Source organism: Nomascus leucogenys, chromosome 21 (genome assembly GCF_006542625.1).
Source record: "Nomascus leucogenys isolate Asia chromosome 21, Asia_NLE_v1, whole genome shotgun sequence".
Classification (NCBI taxonomy): domain Eukaryota; kingdom Metazoa; phylum Chordata; class Mammalia; order Primates; family Hylobatidae; genus Nomascus; species Nomascus leucogenys.
Window position 1 is genome coordinate 16,856,978 of NC_044401.1, and position 13,290 is coordinate 16,870,267.

Here is a 13,290-nt window from a genome sequence, read left to right on the forward strand (position 1 = left end):
CAGCAGCAAGAGTTGAATCTTGAGATAAGGTTAATACTATCAGCAAATTCACCTTTCACTTACTATTTTTATCCATTTGCATGGAATATAAAAATTCAGCTATATTTTAATCAGAAATAAAAAAGAAAGAATTTCATATATTAATCTTATATTTTGCAATGGTAAACATACATCAATTCTTTCTGAATTTTTGTATATTATTTTGCTAATTTTCTAGGCTTAGATGCTTAAAATTGTAACAAGTATGGTTGACTTTTCTGTATTTTAAAATTATATTGAAAGAGAAGATTCTAAATTGTGTATAGACTGCTTAATAATTGTTTTGATTTCATTGATAGAAATATTACTATAACCCAAAGAATAACCAGGATCCATCTATATTAGTGATCTTAATAAAAATGACTGCATGATATCAGGCATACAAGGGTCTCAATTTAAATATTGAGATAATATTCTGTTTCACTTGAAATTTTTAGAAGAGTGGATAATAGAAACAAGCAAAAATCAAACAAAAATCAAACAGTGAGAGAGAAACAGAGAGAAATAAAAAGAAAAGAAATAAATGTGTTAGATGTCTATATATTACACATTAGAATTTAAATGTTAAACATAGAATATGAATATGCATGTGTGGTGCTTCTGTACACTGAAGATAATTTTTCTAATAAAGTGAATTATTTACATATATTGAAGAAATTTTCAGTTATCTGGAGTCACTTGCATTTTTAAATTTTATTTCAATACTGCAAACATGTTGAAATTAATATTTTTAAAACAGTATCTTGGTTATTATTCATTTTTCCAATTTGGGAAAAAATAGTAGTAACCACTGCTCTGCTATGCTGATAGGAATATCTAATAAGATACCTTAACAGGAAATAAAACACTACTATTTGAAAAATAGGGATGTTTAACACTCAGACAATTCATTTTCAACAAATATCATTTTTAAAAAATCTTGAATGTTGGCAACAGAACTGTTATTACCACAGGGAGCAGATGAGTTATTACCACTGCATACCTCACAGCAAAAATTTAATGTACCTTTCTTTTCCTTTCTGTTGTAACAGATCTGGGTGCTGTGTATTTCTTTCATTTCTTTCTTTATAAATTCATGTATGTCTATAAAATATGTGAGATGTTTTTGTCTATATATGTTCAAATCACTTATAAAATTTAACCCAACTGAAAATTTTTAGTCTACTCTTGGAAGATAGGCAATGCACATATATTTATCTTATGAGAATATTGGTTTTGACAGTAGTATCATCCCAGGTTCTGTCACTTTGTGATATAATGGTTATTATCTGTATTTTATCTTTAGTCACTCTGCAAAGTGCCTGGATGCTCCTGTGATAGGTATCTTACAGATGTGGAATAGAATAACCTGAAATATATTTTAGTATTAGAAATAAGATATCTTTTGTTTGCTGACAGATAGCATTTCTCAAAGTAAATTCTTTTTGCTCTACTTTCAAAATATATGCAGAATTGGATTACTTTTAACCACTCTCCTCCTGGTCAAAACCACCATTATCTCTTACTTAGGTTTTTACAATAGTTTCTTAATCCAGCAGTCAAAATGGGCTTTAAAAATCAAGTCAGATCACATCACAACTTTACCCAGAACCGTCCAATAGTTCCAAAATTAACTTAGAATAAAAATAAAAGTCTGCATTATAGATTTGAGACATTAAGAGATCTGCTTGACTCCCATTTCTAGCCCCTATCCTAAACATTTTCTTTCTGATCTATTCTTCTCTTGTACACTTTGCATATTGGTCTCTTGTGTCATGTTGAGAAATGCTGGGGATGCACCAACCTCAGGGCCTTTCCATTAGCTGCTTCTTCTCTTTGAAATGCTCTTCCTTCATATATCCAGATAGCTCCTTGATTCACTAATGTCAAACCTGTTCAAAGATAACTTCTTCATGAGGCATCCCCTTTAGAGAGTTAAATATTAACTATTTATAGTAGTAACATTTGTCAGGAACACCATACTTTAAATTCCTCTTGAATGCTTTTTTCTTTGTTTGTTTATTTTAGTAGCAATTAAAGTCTACTAATGGACTATACGATTTACTCACTCACTCACTATGGTTCCGTGTCTGTCACCCTTTATTAACATTTGCTTCTCAAAGGTGGGATTTTTTTGTCCACCTTTTTACATAGAGTAACCACACTGAGTAGAAAAATAATTGGAACACAGGGAGTGCTCCATAAGAATTGGTTGTGAAGGGTCACTTCTAAGATGGCTGAATAGGAACAGCTCTGGTCTATAGCTCCCAGTGAGACTGATACAGAAGACGGGTGATTTCTGCATTTCCAACTGAGGTACCTGGTTCATCTCATTGGGACTGGTTGGACAGTGGGTGCAGCACATGGAGGGTGAGCTGAGGCAAGGTGGGGCCTCACCTCAACTGGGAAGCACAAGGGGTCAGGGGATTTCCCTTTCCTAGCCAAGAGAAGCTGTAAATGACTGTACCTGGAGGAATGGTAGACTTCTGCCCAAATACTGCAATTTTCCCATGATCTTCACAATCAGCAGATCAGGAGACTCCCTCCTGTGCCTGGCTCAGCAGGTCCCATGCCCAGAGCCTTGCTTGCTGCTAGCATAGCAGTCTGAGATGGACCTGGGATGCTAAAGCTTGGTCAGGGGAGGGACATCTGCTGTTTCTGAAGCTTGAGTAGGCAATTCTATGCTCACAGTGTAAACAAAGTGGCAGGAAAGCTCAAACTGGGCAGAGCACATCACACTCAGCAAGGCCTACTCCCTCTCTAGATTCCACCTCTGGGGGCAGAACATATCTGAACAAAAGGCAGCAGACAGCCTGTGCAGACTTAAACGTCCCTGCCTGACAGCTCTGAAGAGAGCAGTGTTTCTCCCAGCACAGTGTTCGAGCACTTATAATGGACAGACTGCCTTCTCAAGTGGGTCCCTGACTCCCGTGTAGCCTGACTGGGAGACACCTTCCAGTAGGGGCTGACAGACACCTCATACAGGTGAGTGCCCCTCTGGGATGAATCTTCCAGAGGAAGGTTCCCGCAGCAATATTTGCTGTTCTGCAGCCTCCACTGGTGATACCCAGGCAAACAGGGTCTAGAGTGGACCTCCAGCAAACTCCAACACATCTATAACTGAGGGTCCTGTCTGTTAGAAGGAAAACTAACAAACAGAAAGGAACAGCATCAACAAAAGGGACATCCACACCAAAACCCCATCCATATGTCACCAATATCAAAGACCAAAGGTAGACAAAACCACAAAGATGGGGAAAAACCAGAGCAGATAGCCTGAAAATTCCAAAAACCAGAACACCTTTTCTCCTCCAAAGGAACACAACTCCTCACCAGCAAGGCAACAAAACTAGATGGAGAATGAATTTGACAAGTTGACAGGAGTAGGTTTCAGAACGTCAGTAATAACAAACTTTCCAAGCTAAAGGAGCATATCCTAACCCATGGCAAGGAAGCTAAAAACCTTGAAAAAAGGTTAGATGAATGGTTAACTAGAATAACCAGTGTAAAGATGAGATTAAATGACCTGATGGAGCTGAAAACCACAGTATGAATACTTTGTGAAGCACACACAAGTTTCAATAGCCGATTTGATCAAGCAGAAGAAAGGATATCAGTGATTGAAGATCAAATTAATGAAATAAAGTGAGAAGACAAGATTAGAGAAAAAAGAGTAAGAAGAAATGAACAAAGCCTCAAAGAAATATGGCACTTTGTGAAAAGACCAAATCTACGTTTGATTGGTGTACCAGAAAGTGACAGGGAGCATGGAACCAAGTTAGAAAACACTCTTCAGGATATTATCCAGGGGAACTTCCCCAACCTAGCAAGGCAGGCCAATATTCAAATTCAGGAAATATAGAGAACACCACAAAGACACTCCTTGAGAAGAGCAACTGAGACACATAATTGTCAGATTCACCAAGATTGAAATGAAGGAAAAAAATTTAAGGATAGCCAGAGAGAAAGGTTGGGTTACCCACAAAGGGAAACCTATCAGACTAACAGCTATTGTCTCTGCAGAAACCTTACAAGCTAGAAGAGAGCGGGGGCCAATTATCAACATTCTTAAAGAAAAGAATTTTCAACCGAGAATTTCATATCCAGCCAAACTAAGCTTCATCAGTGAAGGAGAAATAAAATCCTTTACAGACAAGCAGATACTGGGAGAATTTGTCACCCCCAGGCCTGCCTTACAAGAGCTCCTGAAGGAAGCACTAAACATGGAAAGGAACAAATGGTAACAGCTACTGCAAAAACATGCCAAAGTGTAAAGGCCATCGACACTATGAAGAAACTGCATCAATTAATGGGCGAAATAACCAGCTAGCATCATAATGACAGGAAAAAATTCACACATAACAATATTAGCCTTCAATGTAAATGGGCTGAATGCCTCAATTAAAAAACACAGACTGGCAAATTGGATAAAGAGTCAAGACCCATTGGTATGCTGTATTCAGGAGACACATCTCATGTGCAAAGACACACATAGGCTCTAAATAAAGGGATGTAGGAAGATCTACCAAGCAAATGGAAACAAAAAAAGAGCAGGGGTTGCAATCCTGGTCTCTGATAAAACAGACTTTAAACCAACAAAGATCAAAAGAGACAAAAAGGCCATTACATAATGGTAAAGAGATCAATTCAACAAGAAGAGCTAACTATCTTAAATATATATGCACCCAATACAGGAATACCCAGACTCATAAAGCAAGTTCTTAGAAACCTACAAAGAGATTTAGATGCCCACACAATAATAATGAGAGATTTTAACACCCCACTGCCAATATTAGACAAATCAATGAGACAGAAGTTTAACAAAGATACCCAGGTCTTGAACTCAGCTCTGCAGCAAGCAGAACTCTCCACCCCAAATCAACAAGAATATACATTCTTCTCAGCACCATGTCACAGTTATTCTAAAATAGACCACGTAATTGGAAGTAAAACACTCCTCAGCAAATGTAAAATAGCAGACATCATAACAAGCTGTCTCTCGGACCACAGTGTAATCAATTTAGATCTCAGGATTAAGAAACTCTGTCAAAACCAAACAACTACATGGAAATGTAACAACCTGCTCCTGAATGACTACTGGGTAAATAAGGAAAAAGAAGGGAGAAATAAAGATGTTCTTCAAAACCAATGAGAACAAAGGCACAATGTACCAGAATCACTGGGATACAGGTAAAAAAGTGTGTAGAAGGAAATTTATAGCACTAAATGCCCACAGGAGAAAGCCAGGAAAGATCTAAAATCGACACCTTAACATCACAATTAAAAGAACTAGAGAAGCAAGAGCAAACACATTCAAAAGCTAGCAGAAGATAAGAGATAACTAAGATCAGAGCAGAACTGAAAGAGATAGAAACATAAAAAACCCTTCAAAAAATCAATGAATCCAGGGGCTGGTTTTTTGAAATAATCAACAAAATAGACCGATATCAAGATTAATAAAGCAGAAAAGAAAGAAGAATCAAATAGATGCAATAAAAAATGATAAAGGGGATATCATCTCCCATCCCCCAGAAATACAAACTACCATCAGAGAATACTGTAAACACCTCTACACAAATAAACTAGAAAATTTAGAAGAAATGGATAAATTCCTGGACACATACACACGTCCAAGACTAAACCAGGAATAAGTTGAATCTCTGAATAGACCAACAACAGGTTCTCAAATTGAGGCAATAATTAATAGCCTACCAACCAAAAAAAGTCCAGGACCAGATGGATTCACAGCTGAATTCTACCAGAGCTACAAAGAGGAGCTGTTACCATTCCTTTTGAAAATATTCCAATCAATAGAAAAAGTGAATCCTCCCTATCTCATTTTATGAGGCCAGCATCATCCTGATACCAAAGCCTGGCAGAGACACAACAAAAAAAGAGAATTTTAGGCCAGTATCTCTCATGAACATCTATGCGAATATCCTCAGTAAAATACTGGCAAACCGAATCCAGCAGCATCCAAAAAAGCTTATCCACCACGATCAAGGGGCTTCATCCCTGGGATGCAAGGCTCGTTCAACATACGCAAATCAATAAACGTAATCCATCACATAAACAGAACCAATGACAAAAACCACATGATCATCTCAATAGATGTGGAAAAGGCCTTTGACAAAATTCAACAGCCTTACAAGCTAAAAATTCTCGGTAAACTAGGTATTGATGAACATATCTAAAAATAATAAGAGCTGTTTATGACAATCCCACAGCAAATATCATACTGAATGAGCAAAAACTGGAAGCATTCCCTATGAAAACAGGCACAAGACAAGAATGCCCTCTCTCACCACTCATATTCAACACAGTATTGGAAGTTCTGGCCAGGGCAATCAGGCAGGAGAAAGAAAGGGTATTCAATTAGGAAAAGAGGAAGTCAAATCGTCTCTGTTTGCAGATGACATGATTGTGTATTTAGAAAACCCCATCGTCTCAGCCCTAAATCTCCTTAAACTGATAAGCAACTTCAGAAAGTCATAGGATACAAAATCAATGAGCAAAAATTACGAGTATTCCTATATATCAAGAACAGACAAACAGAGAGCCAAATCATGAGTGAACTCCTATTCACGATTACGACAAAGAGAATAAAATACCTAGGAATCCAACTTACAAGGGATGTGAAGGACCTCTTCAAGGAGAACTATAAACCATTGCGTAATGGTTTATAATAAAAGAGGACACAAACAAATGTTAAAACATTCTATGCTCATGGATAGGAAGAATCAATACCATGAAAATGGCCATACTGCCCAAGGTAATTTATAGGTTCAATGCTATCCTCATCAAACTACCACTGACTTTTTTCACAGAATTGGAAAAAAACTACTTTAAATTTTATACAGAACCAAAAAAGAGCCCGCATAGCCAAGACAATCCTAAGCAAAAAGAACAAAGCTGGAGGCATGACACTACCTGACTTCAAACTATACTACAAAGCTACAGTAACCAAAACAGCATGGTACTGGTACCAAAACAGATATATAGACCAATGGAACAGAACGGAGGCCTCAGAAATAACACCACACATCTACAACCATCTGATCTTTGACAAACCTGACAAAAACAAGCATGGGGAAAGGATTCCCTATTTAGTAGGTGGTACTGGGAAAATTTGCTAGCCATATGTAGAAAGCTGAAACTGGATCCTTTCCTGACACCTTATACAAAAATTACCTCAAGGTGGATTAAAGATTTAAATGTAAGACCTAAAACCATAAAATCCCTAGAAGAAAACCTAGGCAATACCATTCAGGACATAGGCATGGGCAAAGACTTCCTGACTAAAACACCAAAAGCAATGGCAACAAAAGCCAACATAGACAAATGGGATCTAATTAAACTAAGGAGCTTCTGCACAGCAAAAGAAACTATCATCAGAGTGAACAGTATGGGGGAAAATTTTTGCAATGTATCAATCTGACAAAGGGCTAATATCCAGAATCTACAAAGAACTTAAACAAATTTACAAGGAAAAAACAACCCCATCAAAAAGTGGGCAAAGGATATGAACAGACACTTCTCAATAGAAGACATTTATGCAGCCAACAGACATATAAATAAATGCTCACCATCACTGGTCATCAGAGAAATGCACATCAAAACCACAATTAGATACCATCTCACACCAGTTAAAATTGTAATCATTAAAAAGTCAGGAAACAACAGATGCTGGAGAGGTTGTGGAGAAATATGAATGCTTTTATACTGTTAGTGGGAGTGTAAATTATTTCAACCATTGTGGAAGATAGTGTGGCGATTCCTCAAGGATCTCAAACTAGAAATACCATTTGACCCAGCAATCCCATTACTGGGTATATATCCAAAGGATTATAAATCATGCTACTATAAAGACATATGCAAAAGTATGTTCATTGTGGCACTATTCACAATAGCAAAGACTTGGAGCCAACCCAAATGTCCATCACTAATAAACTGGATAAATAAAATGTGTCACATATACACTATGGAATACTATGCAACCGTAAAAAAAGGATGAGTTCATGTCCTTTCCAGGGACATGGATGAAGCTGGAAACCATCATTCTCAGCAAAACATCACAAGGACAGAAAACAAACACCACATGTTCTCACTCATAAGTGGGAATTGTACAATGAGAACACATGGACACAGGGAGGGGAACATCACACACTGGGGCCTGTTGAGGGGTGGGGGGCTGACGGAGGGATAGCATTAGTAGAAATACCTGATGTAAATGACGAATTGATGGGTGCAGCAAACCAACATGGCACATGTATAATTATGTAACAAATCTGCAGGTTGTGCAAATGTACCCTAGAACTTAAAGTGTAATAATGAAAAAAAAGAATTGGTTGTGTAAAGGAGCAAAACAAAGTGATTGTTAAATTTTTAAATAGCTCAAACCAATGAATGGTAGGAATTGGTAGTTAATCTAGGGGTACAGGAAAGATCATGGATGAGATCTCTCTCTAGAAATATTAAATATGATCTTGTATTAAGACATTCTCATTCCCATTAACAGAATAAATGAAATATACCCAATGTTGAATGTATAAAATAACAAATGAAATTTTTTAAGATCATGGCATTTAAAAGTAGTTTAATGATATTGCTGCCCTTGAGTATAAGGATGCAGAAAGTGGCTGCAAAGAAGTAGAAACAAATCAAAGGCAGTCAAGATAATATATGGCCTCAGTAAAAAATGAGGTGTAAAAATATCATAGAACAATTAATAATAGAATGACTAATTTTAATTTTATATTCAAAATAGTATGTATTTCATTATAAAATATTCAAATTTCAGAAAACTATCAAATACTGTAAAGCATCAAGCAAGTGATAAATTCACTTACTTCTTCTTTGATTGCAGAGGTATTAGTAATTTTCTTTTTTTTAAATCCTAAATACCTTAAAATCCCTTGCAGTTGGTCTATAAGTAGTTTTGCTGTCAAATAAGGGTAAAATGGTTTCAATCATTAGAAAGATTAAATGTGTTATATCTGATGTGTTAATTTTATTAAACTTTGATACTATTTTTTGATGGCTTCACTTCAGCCTTGTACTCACAGTAAGACTAGAAATTTTCACTGGAAGCTTCCCATTCATGTAGCAAAAAATGATTTATTTGAAAAAGTAAATGTGCTTGTTTTCAGGATATATTAGGTATCTACAATGTAGAAGTGCCCATGAAGCACAAGCTTTCTCTGATTCATCTGTAAAAACCAATTTGTATTCACTAAATTGATATTTATGTATATTCATAAAATAATAAAAGTCCACCATATTTCAGGCAAATATTCACATAAATGAACAACAAAGACAACAAAGTAGATGAAGTCTAAGTTTGCATGAAGCTCAAAGTCTGTTCGAGTAGACAGACCACAAGCAACTAAAAAATATAGGATGGTAAATGGCAATAAGTTATATGAATGATCACAGTGCAGGCATAGAGAATAACAAGCTTCAAGTGTGGGGGCTATATTCAGAAACAGTGGGTAGGGAAGACCTCTCTGAGAATGTGAAAAGCTAAAGTCTGAAGAAAAGGAGGCAGGTGTCAGCCATACAAAGAATTCAAGAAAATTTGATGCAGAAAAACAAAAAGTCATATGAAAGACCCTGATATGTGAAATAACTTGCTGTATTTGAGGAAATGAGAATAGGGAGGTGAAATGGAAATATAGATTGATAGTATGGGGAAGCCAAGATAATGAGAAGCCACAAGCAAGATGGGTTTTGTAGGCTATAATAAGGAGATGTTAATTTATAAATAATATTACAAAAATTATTTCAACGGTGGCAGTGAAATGACCTGATTTATGCTTTGAGATGTTTACTCTCAATACTGAATGAAGAAAGTGATGAGGAGACAAGAATAGAATCAAGAAATCAGTAAGGAGACTAGTGACTTTGTCTAGACTAGAATTACGGTAGCTTAAAATAAGGTTAAGGCAGTAGAGAAAACTGATAGTCTTTGATTATGGATTGGATTCAGGGTGAGAACCATGGGAGGTATAAATAATAACCTCAAGATTTCTGATATGATCACCAGGCTAGATAGTAATTACATTTGCTGACAATTAGGAAACTGGTAGACAAACAGATTTAGACTGGGATAATGAATAAGATCAAAATTTGTTCTTTTACTTTTAGATTTAATTTTGAATTTCCTTTTAGACAATGAAGCAGAATTGTCCAACAAGCAAATGGGTATATGACGCTAGAACTCAGAGGAAAGATGTGGACTGGAGACATGAATTATGGGGTCCTGATTTATATAGATGATATTTAAGTCAGGGAATAGATGAGATAATCTAAAAAGCAAGTTTAGAGCAAGAAAAGAAGATATTATAAAAAAAAAAAAGAACCAGAAGAATAAAAAACAAATCATGTCATTTCATGCACATCACGACTATCAAACACTGCTGAGAATTCATGTAACATGAAAGAAAATAGTGGTAACCTTAAGGTAATGCACATTGTACTCAACTAGCAAAACCCTCACTTCAACTTCTGAGAATGTTGCTGATTAAGAGCTCTCAGCTGGCAGCTTTTTCCAGATATGGCTGACAAAATCACACATTCTTTCTAGGGTCAGCCTAAAACCAATGACTGGCCTATTTGGAGCTGTATTTTCCCTATTCTTTTCCCCAACTAAAGATAAATCAGAAAAGTAATTCCAGTTTCACAAGGCCTTGATCTGACTTCATTGAAGCTAAGTTTTCCTTCAGTCTAATTCTGACTCCTTCCTTCGCTCACTGGTATGCATTCTCCAATAAATTTCCACATGCCAATTTCCACCTCAATGTCTGCTTTCCAGGTAAACAACATATAATAGTCTATAATGGTTATTGGCAAAGAAAGTGGGCCTCATGCTAATATTTTAGAGCTGGATCGTAAGTTGGCCAGATGGCAGAGGACCTCACTGGTGGTAGTGGAACAGAGACAGCCCGGCTTAGGATAGCATCACAATTGTTGAAGTGTTCACTCAAGGAGAACTGGGATGGAATAACTGTGGAAGAAAATATACTAACAGGCACAATATTATCAGTCATTTGTAATATAAAGAATTAGATTGATGGCTTTTGAATGGGATGAATTTTGCTTGGGGCACTTTCCTGAACTTTGTGGCAAAAGATAATAAAAGGTTGAGGGTAATTAGTCAGTAATTAAAGGCTAGATGTGAAAGCCAGAAAGCTTCCTTGGCAGCCAGTGAAGATATTCTAGTTTCCTGCAGCTAGAGGGCAGAGAAAGCTGAAAATCAGGTCCGGAATTAAGTTTTGAGTAACAGAACTTCAAAGAATGTTGCACTTTCAACCAGGCAGGTCTGCTGTGTTGAGGTCAGCACTCTGACTGGGAAGGAATGCAACTGAAATCTCTAAAAGGAAACATCTGGGTTGGTACATAAAACTCGCAGATTCCCTAAAACCTCCAAGTTTTTAGAAGTGGTGTTTCAATCCCCACTCTTAGCAGCTAAGAAACTGATCTTTTTTCTTTAATATGCTGCACAGGACTCTGCCCTGTATGAAAAGAACCCACCCCACCACAATCATCCCCAAGTTCCATTATGGCCACTAAACCAATAACCAGAGTTAAGTTACTACATAACCAATCCAGGGAAGTCTTGTGTAGCAAATGGATGATAGGGGCTATAAATGCTTGACTGGCCGATAGGTATTAGGAGGGGCTGAGAGAGTATGGAGGAGACAGAAGATGCTGAGTCAAAGGGAGCAGAACATAAATTTGGATAATAGACATTATTAATATGATAATATTTCCCTGATAACATTAACATCCTAGCAAGAGGTCTCAGAAAAAAATGCTAATATGCTGGTAGAAAGGCTCTTAGAAACTTGGAGAAAATGGAAGCACCTAAAAAGTGAAGTAGAAAAGCCAGAACTCCCATCAAAGATGATATAAGAAGGGATGAAAAGGCCCCGAAATTTAGGCATGCTAGAGAATGAATATAATGAATAAGGCCAGGATACTCACTAGATAATCATATTGGAACAAAAAGTTTGGAGAGGATTCTATTTATAATTGCAATAATGGCCTCTTGGAAAGGACGCCAGCACCAATGAGGCATTCATTGGTGGCCGCCCTGTTTAGGCTAGGGTTGATGGTAGGAGATATGGTGACTTATTTGAGTTTTCTACTAGCAATGGGCATGCTAGAAACCTAAAATTCTAAAGTCTGAGTGGTGTTTCTTAACTATTAGAAGCAAGGTGAGTACAATTTCATAGCAAGTGGAATTTTTTCAGTGGGAGCATGGAGGGTTTGATTTGAAGAGAACTGAAATGATGCTTAATGACACATTGCATTCTCAGGAGCAAGATAGAAGAACAACCAACAAAAGTATTGTTTAAAATATTTAAGCCAAAGAAATCAAGAATGTATATTCGGGAGGCTGATGACAGCTGGCCTCTCAGGAAGGCATAATAATCCTGTGCCCAGGTTCTAAAACTGAGCTGTTTTCAAACATGGAACTTACCAAGGAAACCATGAATCCTTAGGAGAAAGTGTCCTGCGGCACTACAACACGTGTATAAAATATAAAATCTCTCAATTCTTTCAATGCTTCCCTAAATGAATGTATAGCTGTATTTTATTTGTGAAGCATTGCTGGTGTGTGGAGAATAACCAGATATTTGGAGGACACACAAGGATTGAATAGACATTGATATACAGGATTAAAAGGATCACCACTGTACTAATATTAAGAGTGGAGGCATATAAACGACAGGTAGTAAACCGAGTCCTGGTATAGTGCCAGTTCAGAGTTAGTCATCTACTGGGAACATAGACTGTATGATGGCTATTCACCAGTTCCTTAATACATCATTGGGACAGACATATGGGTGACTGGCATAGCAATACCTTGGATTGTGGGTTAAAGGCAACTCCATTTGTAAGGAACAAGTAAAACCCTCTGAAACTGGCTCCTCCACCCATGCTTTGGCCATGTTTAGCCAAGATTCTCTTACACTAGATAATAGTTAACAGTTCCAGTCTTGTTCCAAGGCTACACAAACCTGTCTGCTCTCCCTTATAGTATAATTTAAGTTCAAAGAAACCTGAAAGGTCTGGAAATCCAGATAATATCACAGTCGTTCACTATATTGATGGACTCAAGCTGATAAGAACAAATGAACAAGAGGTGGCCAGTGCATTGGAGGCCTTAGTAAGATACATGTGTTCCAGGGAGGCTGGGAGATAAACTGTATATGCAGTTTCAGAGGACCACCTTAGAAACTGCTCACCAGTTAATTTAGTACTAAA